This window comes from Syngnathoides biaculeatus, chromosome 3 (genome assembly GCF_019802595.1).
Source record: "Syngnathoides biaculeatus isolate LvHL_M chromosome 3, ASM1980259v1, whole genome shotgun sequence".
NCBI classification, from domain to species: domain Eukaryota; kingdom Metazoa; phylum Chordata; class Actinopteri; order Syngnathiformes; family Syngnathidae; genus Syngnathoides; species Syngnathoides biaculeatus.
In genome coordinates, this window is record NC_084642.1 from 7745418 (window position 1) to 7764484 (window position 19067).

Consider the following 19067-nt stretch of genomic DNA (forward strand, 5'->3'; position numbering starts at 1 on the left):
TAGCTCAAGGATGAATAATAAATAAGATATAATTACTATCTTCAATGAGCTGACGGCTTGACTGGGCCACTGGTGAGGGGAGATCGGACCCCCCCACTCCAATCCCCCTCCCCCCTCTCCACTTCTCGTTCGTTCTTTAATTTGATCTTTGTAATTAGTTTCTCTGATGGATCTGGGAGGTCTGTGGCGTCCTCTGCCATGTTCATTAGTGCTCTTATAGAAGGGTCTAGTTTAAAAAAAAAAAAAAAAGATTGCACACTCTGTCCCTTAGATGTCATAACACGATGGATGCGATCTTTTCAATTCCTCATCTCCTTAAAGTGTGCAATGTGGGAATCAGAATATAATAACCCGATATATAATAATATAATAGTAATAATGGATGCATTGACATCCATCCAGCAATTTTCTTAGCCGCTTATCCTCACACGGGAGTGCCGCAGCCTATCCCAGCTGTCAACGGGCAGGAGGAGGGGTACACCCTGAACTGGTCGCCAGCCAATCGGAGGGCACGTCGAGACAAACAGCCGCACTCACAATCACACCTAGGGGCAATTTAGAATGTCCAATTAATGTTGCATGTTTTTGGGGATGTGGGAGGAAACCGGAGGAAACCCGCGCAGACACGGGGAGAACATGCAAACTCCACACAAGGAGGGCCGGGATTGAACGCTCATCTTCAGAACTGTGAGCCCAACGCTTTCCAGTTGCTCCACCGTGCCGCCGGCTTGACATACAAGTTCAATTTGAATTTGTTACTCCAAATGTAAAGAACGAAACAAGTACATTCCAACTCCTCCAGGTGTGCGCAAACTTGGCCACCCGGAATAGTAATATCTATAATATATATATATATAAGTAATATTTGTCTTTGGACTACAATGAAGATGATATACCTGCATTTTGGTTATATTGCCTGTATAAATGGGTAAATGCTTGACTATTGATACTATATGGTAGCCAATTTGTGGGGTTTTGGATTGGGTGTTAGCATTTAGCTACCGGATGGCGACCCACATGTTTGTTCTACATTTAGTTTGACAGCAAAATTCAACTGAGTGCAATGGAAAACCTTGAAGCCTCATTATTTTATTAATCGTTAGCTTTTTGTGAAGAAATTGAGATGAGCTCACGTCCCCCTAAAGCACAGGTGTCAAACTCAAGGCCTGGGGGTCAGATCCGGCCTGCCGCGTGATTTTATGCGGCCCCGGAGGCAAATCACGTGGATCAACTTCCAATATTTTTTTTTGTTCAATTCATACTAAAATTTAAAATTGTCCTATCATAAATGATAACGTTGAGATATTACAAGCATTTTTGCGTTACCAGACTACAATAGTTGGAAAAACCCATTCCCCTTGATTTCTGATTCCAGAAGTAGTTCATAAATTTCATGTGTAAATATGATCAGGCGGTTGAAGATTTTTATCATTTCACCGACGTGACGGACCTTTGAGGTGAAACCGCAAGTACAATGTGGCCCGCGACAAAGACGAGTTTGACACCCCTGCCCTAAAGCGAAAGCTGAAACGAACGAAAGCTTCGATCGTGAAAAACGATTTACACAAAAACAATTACATTTCTTACTACAGTAAAAATAAAAGTGAAATAATAATAATAATGATGATGATGACACTGTTTTAGCCATTTAAAAACAAGGAAAACCATGTCAGAGCGGAGAAGGGCTGCAGGTGATCAGAAGTGACCATTTTTTTTTTTTTGATGCAAGCATTAAACACACATACACAAAAACACAATGTGCAGCTCTATAATATTCAATCCCCTCCAGCACCCAACACCAATCCACCCCCCCCCTCCCTCCACTGGCCAGGCTACACGAGACATCCCTCCCTAATCAGCAGCCTTGTCTCGCTTAAACCGGTTGCCATAGTAATATGCCGGCTGGTCGACATGGCAACCACTCTGAGGTCCACTATTAAATGAAAAAAAAAAAAAAGAAAAAAGAATGGGGAGGGAGGGATGGGGCGGATTGAGTTGGGATGAGAGGGGAGAGGGGGAGAAGAGGATAGACGACAGGGCCAGGGAGAGGTGGTACAAGATGGGGGAAGGGGGTTTCGGGGAGGGGCAGGAGGAAAAATGGAAAAAAATGGGAGGGGTGCATGGGTGGGGGGGGGCAAAGAAAAATGAGGGGAGCAACACAGAAGGAGGGGCGAGCGCCGCACTACTAGTTCAGTGTACTGTACCTATTGCATTTTGTGCTACTAAAAGCTAGCAATATACGCAACGCGGCGAGGCCATTAGCCTAATGCATGACGTCAGTTACTTAATAACTTACACTTCGAAATTTTTATAGATGAAACACGCTGGCACGGCCCCTTCCAATCTGGCTAAAGGATCGTAAACTAATAGCACGTTTTAGGAGCTACTTATGTGATCATCGTCATTCCACATAAGACACGTCGAAAAATATGGCGTAAAAATGTTTCATATTTATTAAGTATAACCGTTTTATGGACTGCGCAGCCGTCATTATGATGAGGGAAGGAATGTAAAATCGTTTATGCTTAAAAAAAAAAAAAAAAAAAAGAACAATAAAATGGTCCACTTTTACGACAGGGGCAAATGAAGTAGCGCCCGGTGTTATTTTTTCCGCCGGTCTTCGCGGCTGGCGGTGTCCCGCACGTGTTCCACTTGATATGTCACTTTGGGTGAAATATGTAAAATGGGCGCAATTCCCAGACCGAGCGCACGCCGGATGCTTCCTGGAGACGTATTGTCATCGGCGCGGCACTCGTTCACAACTCAAGTGACATTTTGCCGGGGCTGGCACGTGCGTTTCGGCTGTGATCTCCCTCAATCACTCTTAGCTCGCTGCCTCTTGTCTTCATTTCTTATTTGCGCCTCACCTCCATTTCGCCGCCGTCTACGGCTTTTTATCACAGCCGCCGGCTCCCTGTGACCACTTCTCTCTGTCTTGCCTTACCCGAATGTATGACTCTTTAATGAATAAAATGTTAGTCCATCAAGATGCCAGAAGAGAGAGAAGAAAAAAAAAATAGCATTTGTCGCCTCGCGTGTCAAATTCCTCCATGAATTGGAGCATTTCCGCGGTGCCCCCAAAGCAGCTTAAGAAAGATAGCTAATTGCATGTCCACGTTGCGCGTTCGGTCCCCGCTTCCCCGGTGCACCGTTCAGAGGCAATTAAAGTGAGCTTAAACAGCGAAAGAAAGTGCGTCATTCTCTTAACGCAATTAAGAAAGTCATTACAAAACAGCAACAAACGGGCGGAACACATTGAAGGAGACCTTCGGTCGTCGACTCCCAACTTGGATTCGTTCCATGGAAAAGACATCAAAGGTAACAAACGACATTTTTCATAAACCTAAATGTAATCTTCTTTGTATCTTCTGAACTTTTCCAAACCAATTTTCACAATAACAAAATTGCCCAAAACCCTACAACATGTTTGCACGCGCGTTCTCCGGTCGTGCGAGTGCTTTTCGCAAATAAATACCTACGAAGTGAGACACACCACGCAGGAGAACCTTCTTAACAGCCCGACCAAATTTGAATGATTAAAAAACTGTCAAGTATATAAAATGGGGTTTAAAAATGGTGAAAAATGAAGCCATTGTCTCCACTCTCAAAGGCTGTGGGCGTGGTCTGCGTGGGAAAAAAAAAATGAACATTACTTTGCCTGACATCTTTCTTACATAGAATGGAACCTTGATTTAACAGACCCCAATTTAACAAATTTCATATTTAAGTAACAGAATGTATTTTTTTTTTTTTTTTTAGAAATTATTCACAATCATTAGTACTGTCATGGGAGTTTTTAGCCCACAAAAAAATACAAAACAACAATGTGTTTTGTTTTAAGAACACGAAATAATAATAATAATAATTCAGTTGAACAGACAATCTGATTTAACATTCAACCCCGCCTCCAATTAGTCCGTTAAGTCAAGCTTCCACTGTATTCCTCCATGTTTGAGCTGTGAGATATTCCACCGAATCATTGGAGGTTTTTCTGTGCCACGACGTGAGGCTAACAGCTTCGGGCCAATTAATAACTACCTGAATTTTGCCACATAATCACTGACAAACACACACCCGTTGAACTTGTTCGATAGTGGGGGACAAGCTGAAGATTCTAACTGGGGGGCTATTTCAGAATCTAACATTATTGTTATCATTGACACGCAGACTATGTTTTATTTATACAGCATCATATAAGCTGAATCAAGGTGTTAGTCGCATATCATTTTGCCTGCTTAGATACATCCATGCCTCCATTTTCCTTGCCGCTTATCCTCACGAGGGTCGCGGGGAGTGCTGGAGCTTATCCCAGCTGTCATCGGGCAGGAGGCGGGGTACACCCTGAACTGGTCGCCAGCCAATCGCATGGAGAAACAGCCACACAATCACACCTAGGGGCAATTTAGGGTGTCCAACTAATATTGCATGTTTTTTGGGATGTGGGAGGAAACCGGAGTGCCCGCAGAAAACCCACGCAGGCACGGGGAGAACATGCAAACTCCACACAGGCGGGGCCGGGATCGAACCCGGGTCCTCAGAACTGTGAGGCCTACACTTTACCACCTGATTGTATCTGCTTAGATAGAATTATCAGAAAATATTTAAAGTTTAGTGTTTTTTTTTCTTTTTTTTTTTTTTTTTTGCCTCGGCTGTGCACGAATGAAAATACAAAAGATGCTTGTATCAGTTAGATCCCGGTGTGATATGTCGTGATAAAAACTTAATTTTGTCACGTAAGATGGATCGGGACACTTTTCCATACAATTAACATTACAAATGATTTCCCCTTTTGTTGGGTGGCTACAAATACTTTATGGGAGGCCACATAATGGAGACAATTACACAAAATTAGCAGCAAGACAAGACATGAACAAATCAATGCCACAAATAAGGGACACAACACTAAATACTGTACATACTAAACTACTTGCAAGCAACTACACTTCATGCGGTTCTAAATCATACCGCTAGAATTTCTTTCCCTCTCACAATTTGTGACCCATTTTTATTGTTGCAAGAATATACAGTACACGTCGATTACTCATAGAGCAGGGGTGTCAAACTCATTTTTCTCGCAGGCCACATAGTTGTTCCGGTTTCCCTCAGAGGGCCATTATGACTATGAAACAAAAATATTTAGTCATCTCATCATATTTACGAACTAGTTTTGGAATGAGAAATCAAGGGTAATGTGTTTCTCAACTATTCACGTTTGGTCACACAAAAATGTTTGTAATATCTCAACTTTATCATTTGTGATACATGACCATTTGTAGTTTTGGTACAAATTTTTACTAGAATCATGGAAACTGACACTCCAGATTTGGCTTCGCGGGCCACATAAAAACATGCGGCGGGCCAGATCTGGCCCCCGCGCCGTGACTTTCACGCCAGTGTCAGACGCATTATGAAGGATGTGTTGATTTAATTAAAGGGAAGTGTCTGCCATTTTTTTTTCCTACCCTCCGACCTCACCCGCCCCTTTCACAGCCCAAACACGGCCGCTGCCATTTCCGCCACAAAATGCAAAGTCCGACTGCCCCCTTCCGAATCCCTCCCAATTAGAAAAGGTCCTTGAGTTTGTGTTTTGCCCTCTCCCCAGCTCCTGTCTGATTACCGAGTGCGGGGCAGGCGCCGCAGGCAATCAGCCCCAAACCACACTGGACCGAGAGGACTGTTGGCATTGGGGGCAGCGGTGGGGAATCAAATCCCACCCCCACCCCCTACCCAAAAAAAAAAAACGCATGAATAAAGAAATTAAACTAAAATGGACTTGTGGTCCGCAATTACAGGACATGGAGGCGGGCCTCGGCTCGAGCACTCGAGAGTGGCCGCGATTTCCATGACGGGAAAGCTTATTGGTTTTTATTGGAAGAAATAGTAGCGAGGTGACTTAAAATGGCAAGATAATGTTTTGGGGAGGTGGGGGGGGGGGTGGGCTGGAGGGAGGTAGCCTGACCCGGGGCCTCCCATAGGTCCCGTTTGCACTGTCAGAGGAACACACCAGCCGAAGTGGACCTCTTCCCATTTAGATAAATGCAGAATCTTTGGATTGAAAGGGGGAAAACAAAGGTTTGGAAGAACCTGAGACACTTAAAATGGTCGCACATCCCGCCTCTACAAACATCTTTAGCACTGGTGACATCGATGCTGTTAGCCCTTCTATGGCGTTTTGCATTGTTCGTTACCCTAAGTGGACTTTCACATGGCAAAGCTGATTTTGTTATCTGAAATAATCAATCTTTAATCCTCTTGGTTTGTTGAGTTTGGCAGTAAACGTGAAGTGGAAGTGGCAATAAAAAACTTAAAGCCTCATTTTGAACTAAACCAAACCAAACTGCTGCTCTGCGATGAGAAAAACATTTTTTCTTCAAGGACTAGTTCTAGTTTCAATATTTTGCCTTGTGTTGCAGTACACTAACATGTATATAATTAAAATAAGATGCATTGAATATGTTTTTAAATCACATTGTATCAAGCAATTTATTTTGAAGGTAAGCATTACCGTTTCACCCTGAAAACTATTTTTTTTCCCCTTACATTATTTGTCATATTGTATTTTCTCATTTGACACGAGAATAGCACAAATATTTCTCTCAAAGAGAACAGAGATGGACAAAACGGAATTCAGAAAGTGAAATGAATGGTATTGGTATGTAATTGAGGCATGGGACGATAATACATGCTTCATAACATTTTTGGGGGGAAAAAAAAATTGTTTTCTATTAGTTCTACAATGGAAATAGGTTTATTGTATATTTAGAATAAAGTCCAATCATCCGGTTGCTAGTGTTGCAAACGTAGCCACTGTTATATTGCATGGAATCATTTTATCCTAGCGTACGTATGCTCGTCAGCGCTCTCGCGCATCAACAACAGCCAGACGTGTGAAAACATCGCGAGCAAGCACGGCGGCCGTATGTTTGCCCGACTCGCTGTAATGACTGCCTGCAGATTTCTCGTCACGAGCGCGCGGGGCCGGCGCGCCGAAAAGGACGAGCCGAGTCGCCGACCCGTGTTTGCCTTCGTGCGCGGCCGCCGGCGTGTGTACCGTGCGCTGTGTGACGTTATTTCAGAGCGTGTAAGTTATGATGTGCCGCTGGATGAAGTGTGCGCGTTTCGCAGCCGGAGGAGACATTTTCAATCCAACTCTTATTTTGTAGCTCAATCACTTTGGTGTACACAACCCAATTATTCTGTTTAAAAGGGCGCCATAAATTAAGCCATTGCATTCAAAGGTAAGGCACATATATAGATATATATTTTTTTTATCAATTCTGTGTGCGTGTCTTCATTGTGTTTGCAGCTCCTCCTCCTCCTCCTCTTCTCTCCTCATCTGTATTCAAGGCAGGTGGGCTCCAGCACAGACCCCACAGCTCAGTAACTAATGGAGGGACTGATGGGAGCCTGATGACGACCACAGGGCCATTTATACGCACACGCACGGACGCGCGCGGTGGACGTTTACAATTCCGAAAACGCGTTGGTCATTTCCAATCCCCGGCGAACGTCCAGCAAGCCGGGTCGCTTAATTACATCGGCAGTTTCATATTTGTTGTGTGCGTGTCGGTTCGGTGTGCTGATATTTAACCTGATGGATTGCATTTTTTTTTTTTTTTTTTTTTCGCTAAAATAACAAGCAAACTCGTTGCATTTATCAGCTGTTAGGAGTTCTGGGCGATCTGATATGTGGGGGTTGGGAGCCGGTCAAGCACAGCTGAATATTGTTGAAGTTCTTACTGATGAAAAATAGTATATATATATATTTTTTTTTTTTTAATTGGCAGACAAAATGTTTCTCTACACTTCTAGTAAATTAAATTGGCCTCACAGTTCTGAGGACCTGGGTTCAATCCCACCCCTCCCTGTGTGGAGTTTGCATGTTCTCCGCGTCTCTGCGTGGGTTTCCTCCGGGCACTCCGGTTTCTCCCACACCCCAAAAACATGCAACATTGATTGGAGACCCTCAATTGCCCCTAGGTGTGATTGTGAGTGCGGCTGTTTGTCTCAACGTGCCCTGCGATTGGCTGGCGACCGGTTCAGGGTGTACACCGCCCACTTCCTGCCCGTTGACAGCTGGGATAGGCTCCAGCCCTCCCCTGCCACCCTTGTGAGGATAAGCAGATAAGAAAATGGATGGATAGTAAGGCTTTGCCCCCACCAACTTTCACATATGAAACTGCACGTTGGGTATTATGGGCAGCTCCCCTCCTTTTCCCCTCAAAATTGGAGTCTTTCTATCACTAAACACTGACAAAATATGTATTTTTCCCCACATACTTGAGAGCATTTGACAGGTGTCGCAATAGTATGTGATTTTGTCAAAAAAAAAATGAGATTTAGGGGAGGTAGCGGTGTCTCATTCAAGTGAGCCAGTGCCCACCTGCCACATATACCACTGGGCCAATGGCGAGCACGGATTCCGTGACTACAACATCGAGCTAGCGGTGCGTCCGTGTTGATCACCAAGTCCAAAAAGGTCAGCGGGAACTACAAAACAAACACAACCTCGCACAAAGATAGCATGAATTGAATTTTCCCTGGTGGCACGGTGGATCAGCTGGTAAAGCGTTGGCCTCGCAGTTCTGAGGTCCTGGGTTCAATCTCGGACCCACCAGTGTGGAGTTTGCATGTTCTGCCCGTGCCTGTGTAGGTTTTCTCCGGGCCCTCCGGTTTCCTCCCACATCCCAAAAAACATGCAATATTAATTGGACACTCTAAATTGTCCCAAGGTGTGAATTGTGAGTACGTCTGTTTGTCTCCATGTGCCCTGCGAATGGCTGGCAACCAGTCCAGGGTGTACCCCGCTTCCTGCCCGATGACCGCTGGGATAGGCTCCAGCAATTCCCGCAACCCTTGTGAGGATAAGCGGCTAAGAATATGGCTAGATGGATGAATTTTCCCTCATGGAGTCAACGGTTCATCACCCAGCACGCATCTGAGATGACGAATTTGTTCAAACAATTACTGTTTCATCATTCATTTTTTCCCCTGCTATAATCTATAGATAACTTTTGATCTATGATCATAAAAAGGTTGTGTCGGACAAAACCAGATCTGCTTTCCTCTCCCCTAATCATATTTTCCTCGTTTGCTTTCCTTTCCTGCTGCTTTGCTTTCCCTTTCTTCCTCCGCCCGTGCTGATCTCGGGCCAGCGAGCCGACCGCCTTCGTGACCCGGCGGCCTCCGAGGCTCTCGGGGAGAAAGGCGATGGGCCCGGCCCCGGAACACAATCTCACTCCGGGTGCAACTCGGGGCCGCCGGCGGCTTTGATCCGGCAGCCCCCGCTCGGGTCTCCTGACGCCCGCTGAGGAAATTCATAGGAACAACTGGAAGAGGCCTGTATTTATTCAGCTCGTTTAATGAGGAGGGAGATGAATTATCAGGGGCAGCAATCTGCCCCTCCCCCATCCAAAAAAAACAACACTCCGCTCCAAAGAAAAAAAAAAAAAAACTCCTGGTCCTTCCAGATGTTGCTTTTGCCGGTCACTCCAAAAGTACCAGCGCAGGAGAGAGAACCACGGGGAGGTTTCGATTTGTAATATGGTCAACTAATGCTTGGGAAAAAGAATTTTCCTGTATTGTTTTTGGTCACATGTGGGAGCATTTTGCTCAGAATCAAAAGAGCTCTTACAGATAAAGGAATACACATCAAAGAAGTACCTTGAAGAAAATAAGTATTTGGACACCCTGCTATATTGCAAGTTCTCCCACTTAAAAATCATGGAGGGGTCTGAGATTTTCGTCATAGGTGCATGTCCAATGTGAGAGAGATGATCTAAAGAGAAAAATCCAGAAATCACATTGTCTGATTTTTAAACGATATATTTGTGTGATACAGCTCTAAATAAGTATTTGAACCGGAGAAAAACAATGTTAATAGTTGGTACAGTAGCCTTTGTTTGCAGTTACAGAGGTCAAACGTTTCCTGTAGTTTGTTCACTAGGTTTGCACACACTGCAGGAGGGATTTGCCCCACTCATCCACACAGTTCTTCTCTAGATCAGAGAGGTTTCTGCGCTGTCGCTGAGAAACATGGAGTTTCAGCTCCCTCCAAAGATTTTCTATTGGGTTTAGGTCTGGAAGATGCTTTGATATGCTTCTTACGGAGCCACTCCTTGGTTTTCCTGGCTGTGTGCTTCGGGTCATTGTCGTGTTGAAAAACCCAGCCACGACCCATCTTCAATGCTCCGATTGAGGGAAAGAAATTGTTCCCCAAAATCTCACAATACTTGCCCGCGATCATCCTCTCCTTAATACAGTGCAGTCGTCCTGTCCCATGTGCAGAAAAACACCCCCAAAGCATGATGGGACCACCCCCTTGCTTCACAGTTGGGACGGTGTTCTTGGGATGGAACTCATCGTTCGTTTTCCTCCAAACACGGTTAGTGGAATTATGACCAAAAACATCCATTTGGGTCTCATCTGACCACAAACCTTTCTCCCCTGACTTCTGTGTACCATCCAAATGGTCATTGGCAAACTTAAGACGGGCCTTGACATGTGCTGGTTTAAGCAAGGGAACCAATAAATCATTTAAAAAAAAAAAAAAAATCATACATGGTGATGTCTGGATTTTTCTTTTCAGATTCTTTCTCTCACAGTGGACATGCACCTACGATGAAAATTTCAGACCCCTCCATGATTTCTAAGTGGGAGAACTTGCAACATAGCAGGATGTTCAAATACTTATTTTCTACACTGTATCTATTCTACTTGCCATCATGAGACTTTCGGAAAAAAATTAAGTACTTTTCTAAAACTGCTTTCGGTTGAATTCTACAGCCGTTTAATAGGAGAGATGAGATTCATTCACCAGAAAGAACTCAGTTAGTAGGGCTTGGTTGTCTCCAAAGTGTGTGTTACGCAGCTATTGTGACATAATTAGATGTGTGGCGACATTACGCAATTATCTTATTTCAGGCTAATGATCAAGCACAATCGAAGCAATGTTGGCAGCAAACATGCCTGAAACATCGGCAAAATGAATCCCAGTACCCGCAATATTTGACAGTTCCCCAAAAGACTGATACAAATTTTATTTTTAAACAACCTAGAAATGTGTAAATGTAAATGTGTCCAATACGGTACTTGTTTGTAATGTAGAAATACAGCATCCGCCCCCACACCTTGAAAATGGTTTGCTCCACCAATAGTGCCCAGAGACGTGCATTCAGTGCAGTTAGATTTTGTGTCATAGTGGAACAGAAAACTTTACTGACTGGCATTTCTCGGAACATGTCGGAAGAGACACGTGGCAAAGTTTGCGATGATGGCTTGTGCAAGAACTGCAACATCGAACTCTGCTGTGATAAATAGTCTGCTAGGACGCCATTTTACTTTTCTCCAAATGGTGCACGTCATCTTTTACGCTTGACCTCTCCATGTACTGCAATCCTAATATTTACAATCATGTCATTTGCGTACTACTTTTGAATTCAACCTCAGTTTTATGAAATCTCTTACCTTAAACCTGAACGAATACCCTTCAAGCACACCATGATTATTTTACTTCAAATGTGTTGTGGTTGTGAATAAAAGCAGAACATTGAAAATCTTCATCCGGTAGCCATAAAATGCAAGTACCAACATCCATTTAACCTGCAGACATAACGCAGATGCAGGCTGTGTGTCACACTCTTGACCCTTTTGCCGGAAGCCCGACCAGATCGATACAATGCTCCATTGTCAAGTCATTTAGAAGCGGATGATGGGTCGCAGATCGACACAGAGGCTACAGGTCATTCTGGGTCATTTACATCTCATTTGCATATCGTTTACATACGTCACCTGTTGTTAAGATTAACACCCGCGGTGGCAGGTTGTGTTACATCTCTGGTCCGAACGGGGCAATGCTAATAATTTAAAATGTGTCCAAACAGTTATCAATGACTGTAGGAAACGTTTGTCAGCTGCGTTAGGTCATGTTCGTGTTAATTCGGAAATCTTTTAGAAATGCCGACGGATAGAAATAAAGTTGATATAATGCAATGTATGACACACATTGGCTTACTTTATTATTATGTGACTAAACTGAATGCGCATGGATCTATTACTGCACACGCAATCTATTTGTTTTTGATTCAGAGATACTTGTGCTTCAGCCTCCGTTTCACCAATGCAACGTAACCACTAGAGCGACGTTTGACTTCGTTTCACCAATCAAACAGAGGTGAGCAGTCCCGTGTCGGCACGCAAAGTCTTCGCAGTTTTTGCCAAGTGACTCTTTCATTTAAAGCACGGCAGAGACAACAGGAAAGAACGGCGTGCAACTCGCAATCAGAAAGGGCTCAACTCTCTTGGCCTTACACTCACAAAAAGCAGTCATCTGTGTCTACTGGAAAACGTCATTTCAGCCTACAAGAACTCCACTTCAAAAAACTGCCGAGTGAGTGTAAACGAAGAAAGTTCCCTTTAGTTCAGATATGATGTATAATTCTTTATGTTCAAAGTTATATGTTTGGACAATATCTAAACTTTCACATTCCAATTTTACATTTTTTGTATATTTGATATTGAATTTACTCATTAAAAGAGTCAGAACTTACTTAACTGTCACCCAGTAGTTGAGTCTTTTTTTTTTTTTAATTTAAACTGATTACTTGAGCTAACTGAAGTATTTATTTGGAGGTCTACTTATTTTATTTGAGTCTTGTTATTCCAAAGTAACAATTTTTAATTTTGGTGTTTCTTTTGTGATGTGACTGTTCATTGGAATCACAACAAGAGTTCAATCTAACTTGAAGGAGATATCTTGCAAAATGAATTATTCAAGTTGGGGATTGGATTCCCTCCAAAAATGTTTTTAAAACAATCTTGCCATTTTAATTTGCAAGGTAGCGTCTACGCAAATTAAAGAGCAAAGATAAACTGCATGAATGAATGCAGTCTGTATCTGAAAGAATACACTTAGAATTATATATTTTTTTAACAGAGAAATTTAAAAAGATGCTAACTTAATACAAGAAAAGTCTCTCAGAACAAAAAGTTTTATGGAAGCACTTACCGACTGTGAAGCAGAGCCGTGTTTCCCTCACAGTCGTACGCCTGCAAAACAGAAGAAAAATGCATCATTGTTGACATGCAGCGTTAAATCTCACACCCTTGACAGTATGAAAGACCCCCCCCCCCCCCAAAAAAAAAAAAAAAAAACAACGAACCACAGTTTTTACGGCTCGCTGTACTTTCTGAACATTCCAATTCCTAATCTCGGGCCAGCATCCATTTTAGTGGCCAATAATATTTGCCCCAAAGATGTACTTAGCTTGCGACACAATCTTATAAATGTATGGATAAAATCTGAATAAAAGAGCAAATCAATCAGTCATCAAGAGGACTTTTTGCCCCTCAATAAATATTTTAGAGAAGATTTCAAAAAATCATACAAGATGGAGTCAGCACACACCTGCCAACATTTAGAGAACCCCCGATTGACCCCTAAATAAAGTTGAGACGTTCCAGTAGGCTTTTCCTGATTTTTTTTTTAGCCCAAAAATAAGACAGGACATTGTCACAAGTACTAAGCAGCCAGTATTTGCCCAAAATTCCTGCAGTTCCTTAACTGTTGCTGATGCTTTTTGCAGCCTGCTTAACCAGTTTTCTTCTTTTCTTATCATCAGTTTTAGCGTGACATCCACTTCTTGGTAACGCCACATTTTCTCGACTACCTTTCCTGTCTTCCAGAGTGACTCTGACGCCTTGGAAATTATTTTGCACCTGTCGCCTGACCGGTACTTTTCAAAACTTGAAATCCCTCTGATGCTGTGAAACAATGTTCGCTCAAAGCTGCGCAACTGCGCATTTGTGCACTTGTGGCACACTCTCGGCACAGAGGAAAACAGATCTAGCGCAGTGAACTACAGCCTGACGTCCTTTTTTACATTTTTTATTATTTTTTTTTTTTAAAACACGGCAGCAAACTGCCTCTCACAAAGAGCTGCCGCTCGGCCATGCCAGGCCACACTAACTCGACTTCCTAGTTTACCTGACACCGCCCCCCTCCATTGTAAAGGGGTACACTCATAATTACAAACACCGGGGTATGTGAATAACAGAAGAAAAAGTTGTGAAACTGGACAAGATTTTCTCTTTTTTGAGTAAAAAAAAGGTCTGGTCTGAAGCCAAAGTAGAAAGCTCAGGATGAGATGGCGTATAATGTTAAAATTGCACCTTGGCACAGCCTGATTGAGAATGAAAGCACAGACGATGCATTGCACAAAAAGCTAATTCTCTATTTTAAATATAGGAAGTAACATGACATTAACCCTAAAACTGTTTGAGAGCATCATTCAGCTTTCAACATGCACTGGAAAAGATATTCTGCAAGCAATAATTTAATTTTACACCAAGAAAAACAGACGGGGATATCTTTGTGGGTTAAAAAAATAAATAAATGAAACAAAGTTGGAAGCGACATTTTCAAATTTACAGTTCATAGTTAGCTTGGTTTGGTTGGCAACCTATTTTTTTGTTTGTTGACATTTTCAGTGTAAGTTTACAAAAACAAAAACAAAAATTGTTAAAAATGTTATGGTGGCAATGTAATCTGAAGCTTTTAATGAGCTATGTAACTTCAATGGACGACACTGATTGACCGCAGTGGGTACGCCTGATGTTGCTCATGGTGGTCAAAGGGGGCGCTCACGGCCTTAGTGTGTTTGCTCAGACACATAAAAAATTAGAGGGAGCTTTGCTGTGAAATCATTCTGGAGACCACTAGTTGTGTTGCATGACTACAAAAATACCAAGAAAAGCCAATTTTATATTATTACAATATTATATATATATATATATATATATATATATATATATTTTTTTTTTTTTTAATATTACCACATTATCTCAATTGTTTCTTTTTACTCCCCCTCTTTAGAGGATTTTTTTTAATTGAGTTCTTCTGGACTGAAAGGTCACATTAATGCAGGAAAAAGTTTCAAAATTGTTAACCTTAGCCTCATGTATCTACCATACATCAAAAGATCCTGGCATTCGAACAGGGGTGTGAAGACTTTTTATATGCACTGGGCCTACAACTGCTCGGGCTGTAACGGCGAGAGCACTTTGTTCCTCATCCAAACTATGACTTTGTTCCGATTACAAAGGAAAAGAGTGATGAAAACGTACACTCCGTGTCGCTACTCCAAAGCCGCGCCTCAAATACATTTCTAGTGCAGCCGTTGCAGATACAAGATCTGTATTAAAACCTAATCACAATTTTTGAGATGGAGATCCAAACCTTGGAAAGATGACCTTGAAAATAATTTCCTTTCTTCTTTCATTTGTGAAGAAATAATTACAGATGACATTCCGGACTCCTTCGGTGAGCACTACATTATACTGCGCTTTAATTTTGAGTGACTAATCTCAAGTTCAGGGAAATGAAAACCTTACATTACATTGGAAAAGCACATCTTACGACGGCGATGAATTTGCATCACGACTATGACTAATAAATCGGGTTTTATACTATATGTTTTGAAAAGCTTTTCTTGATGCGCAAAAATTGTCGCAGGTGTTTTTAAAACGCTACAATAGAAATTAAAATGTAAGATTGTTGAATAAATTCAATTTGAAGCACTTTCCAGCCCTGCACTGAACTCATATTTCACTTAATTTTTCTAGCGCCCTATCATAGTAAACTTTTGTCATGATCCAAGCCGCTTATCCTCACGAGGGTTGCTGGAAAGATGGAGCCTATCCCAGCTAGCTTCGGGCGAAAGGCGGACTACACCCTGAACTGGTCGCCAGTCGGTCGCAGGGCAGACATCGAAACCGTCACTGAGCGGGAATCGATCCAACGCTGCCTGCACCAAAGGCATCAATGACTATCATAGTAAACATTATCTATAAATAAAACAAAACAAAAAAATAATTCATAAAAAAAAAAGAACATTTATCTCATACTTTTTCAATTGTGAAGATCTCCTTAGCCACCTCGGGGCTATATAAGACTCAAACAGTACGATGGAAAAGTGGAGGGTGAGCTTCTCTTTCGGCTTGTCGGTGCAGCAGTAAAATTGGCATCTACTTATTCAAGTTTTCTTTGTGTTATGTTAAAAAAAAAGCTTCATAGCAATTACAATAATGGTCAATTATTTGCAGATTTTCACGATCACTCATGAACATTATATTATGTGGTGGGTTTACGTGTGTTGCAGCACCATTTGTGTTCATATATCCTTTGTTTGAAGGGCGGCGACAAGGTCACATAAATGCTAATGTTTAGCCCGGGTGCCTAAGGAGTTTCGTATTGTATGTTAGCATTAAGGTCCTGGAGGCTATGTGATTAATTTTAGTACAGAAAATAATGTGCAATTCTTATTGGTTTAGTTTGACGGTAATCTCTAGCTAAGACTCGCATTAAAGAACTTGAAGCCTTTTTTTTTTTCATTTTTGTTTCAAAGACTATTTACAAATACTATCTGCCAAATTGCTGGTTGTTGTGAAGTGAGTCGAGTCACCTGTTACCACATTATCGGAAGACTAAGAAGTTTATCCAATGCAGACAACATTCAGACAATGAAACTGTGCGACATTGAAATTCTCGAAGCCTGAAACGGACATCTTGCCTTAGTTAGCAGTACGATGAGATGACACCTTGCAAAAAAGGATGCTGAAACCTCAATCATGCTTGAACCCTTTGCCCTGAGACAAGACAAAGGCATTTATTCCCTTGACTCCAGGTCAGTAAGAAAAGCTTGTATTTTGGGATGGCCGCTGCCGATTACGTATGCACTTTAATAAGCGGGCGGCAAGTCCGGCAGATTTATTGGGCCCGCGGCGGGGTGGAGGGACCGCACTCCCTTGGCCTCCTTCTTCCCTCGGTACCATTACGCCAGAGTGAGATATAGTGGGATATTGATCCCAATGCCGCTTCATTTTGCAATAACTATTACACGATATTCTCACAGGCCGCGCGCGGGCGCCTGATTTATGCCGCCTCGCTATTTACATTAACAGTAAGTGTTTTTCTATACCGGCTGGGGAGGGTCTTCCGGGCATGCGAGTGGACATGTGGACATTCGCATTTCATCTCGTACCTGTGGGTCTTTTTGTAGCTTTGGAAGTCTTGGCGCACATGCAGAGGTGCTGAGCACTCTGCACGAAGTACGTCGTGCGGGTAATGAAAGGTACAGACATAAACATATTGCCGAGTATACTAAGCCTTCAATACAGATGCACAATTGTCCTTGCGGCAATGTTACTCACTGATATTAAATTCCATTTAGAGGTTTTAGGCTTTAAATATGGGAAACATGAGTTCCTTCACTCTCCTCACTGTATACAAAAAGTCTACACACCCCTGACCAAATGGATGTGGATGTTGGTGATATTTAAAAAAAAAAAAAAAAAATAGATCAATGTAAAACTTTGGTTTTATTGAATTTTTATTACACCATTAATGTGAAGTGCTAAATCGATTTTTGTAATCTTTTTGTGAAGGGAAGTAAAAATAAACAATGGAAATTATTTGGTTGCACAAATGTACACAACCTTTTTTGGTTGGGAAGCTACATTCTAGTAGGCTTTCCATTAACTTTTTGGGTTTTTTTTTTTTTTGGGGCAGAAACATTAAAATTTCATGCTTATGGTAATCGCTGGTGCCTTTCTTAGGCTCTCACATCAAGATTAAAGACCCTGAATAAACTTTAGAAGTTCTAGTAGGCATTTCTTGTTCATAATTCCATTCTCCTTATCTGTCTCTGGTCAAGACTAACGCCATATCATCTTCGGATGTTCGAGTATGCTATTCAGGGCATTTTTTTATTTTATTTTATTGGGTAGCAGAGGCCCAAGGGTTCTGTGGTAACACCAACAGCTATTCTGAACTGTTCATAATTCCTTCCACCTTGTTCCCCAGGCCTAGATGAAGAAAAAAGATCCCGAAATGATGCTGCCACCCATCATTCTTTCCTATAGCTATGGTGACAAGCATTTGTGTGTTTGTGCCAAACATACATCTAAGAATTCTAGTCAAGAAATGTAACCTTTGTCTCATCGAACGATGAAAAAAAAAAAAAAATCTCCCAGAATCCAATTGAGTTGATGGATTTTTTTTTTTTTTTTTTTGAAGGTGGGGGAATAATTAATCTTGGTCTAATTCTTTTATATCACATAAACCTGCTACTTCAAACAAGGGTGTGTAGACTTTTATATCCACTGGAAATGGTCAGTGTAGTTATACAGTATAGCCACTTAAAAAACATGAAGCAAAAATATGTGTATGGACTCATGAATGTAAAGAAGACATCATTTAAATCAAGTAGTGCTTTTCTCATGGCCCTCCAATAGATTGAAATAAGCACACCCACCATTGTGTTCCATTTACACCGCTATTGAGTGTTTAATTGAATGTTGCCAGTTGGCAAAGCCCCTCGTTTGAAAGAAACTGATGAGGGTTAATTAGGATAAGCAGACTGGGGGCTCGGTGACCCGGCATGTGCTCCAACCAGCTGCCCACTTCAGAGCTGGGCCTTTGCCAAAGTGCTTTCCCGTGCAGTGCCAGCCTGGTGCCGAGTGTTTGTTTACACGCAGGCGAACGCCGCGTCAATGGCAGCCGCGAACGAGGCGGAGGGGGCGGGAGCGCCGCGTCGCGTCGTGCCGACATTCCCACGGGCAATCCCCACAGGGGTCACCGCGCCCCAGATGCTGTCACTGTTACATGGCTCCGTGAGACAAAACAAAAGGACTAATGACCCTTAATTGCTTTGGCACCATTTACAATCATTTGAGTGTTGCCTAAACGGCAGTATGTAAATCAAATCCCCCCCCTCGTCGCCCATCTTCTTAACCTACTCCCCGAGCGCTCTCCCCTGGCACAATCAAATCTTTCTCTGATAAGGGGGCGGGCGGCTTAGCGGGCACGCTGCCAAGTGACGGGAACTGGCAAGCGTGGTAATGTGCGCGCACTTGTTGCGTACAATGGCTGCCTGTTACGCCGGCACATTGTGGCGACGGGTGCGAGGAGCAGATGGGCATCCGAAAGCTTCCACACGTGATTCCGCATTCAGCTCGGTGGAAGAAGTGGGCCCTACGCTGCGTGTGCATTGCCCCCAGCCCCACCCCCC

The 19067-nt window shown here is 42.6% G+C and overlaps 1 protein-coding gene across 6 annotated transcripts in view; it reads right to left on the bottom strand.

Annotated features, from left to right (window-relative positions):
• Positions 1–19067, bottom strand: part of zfhx3b (zinc finger homeobox 3b) — a 418235-nt gene that overhangs the window by 227585 nt on the left and 171583 nt on the right. For all 6 annotated transcript variants that reach the window (XM_061813996.1, XM_061813993.1, XM_061813994.1 and 3 more), the window contains one exon: positions 13007–13047. The gene's annotated coding sequence lies outside the window, so the exon portion shown is untranslated. The remainder of the gene's footprint in view (positions 1–13006; positions 13048–19067) is intronic.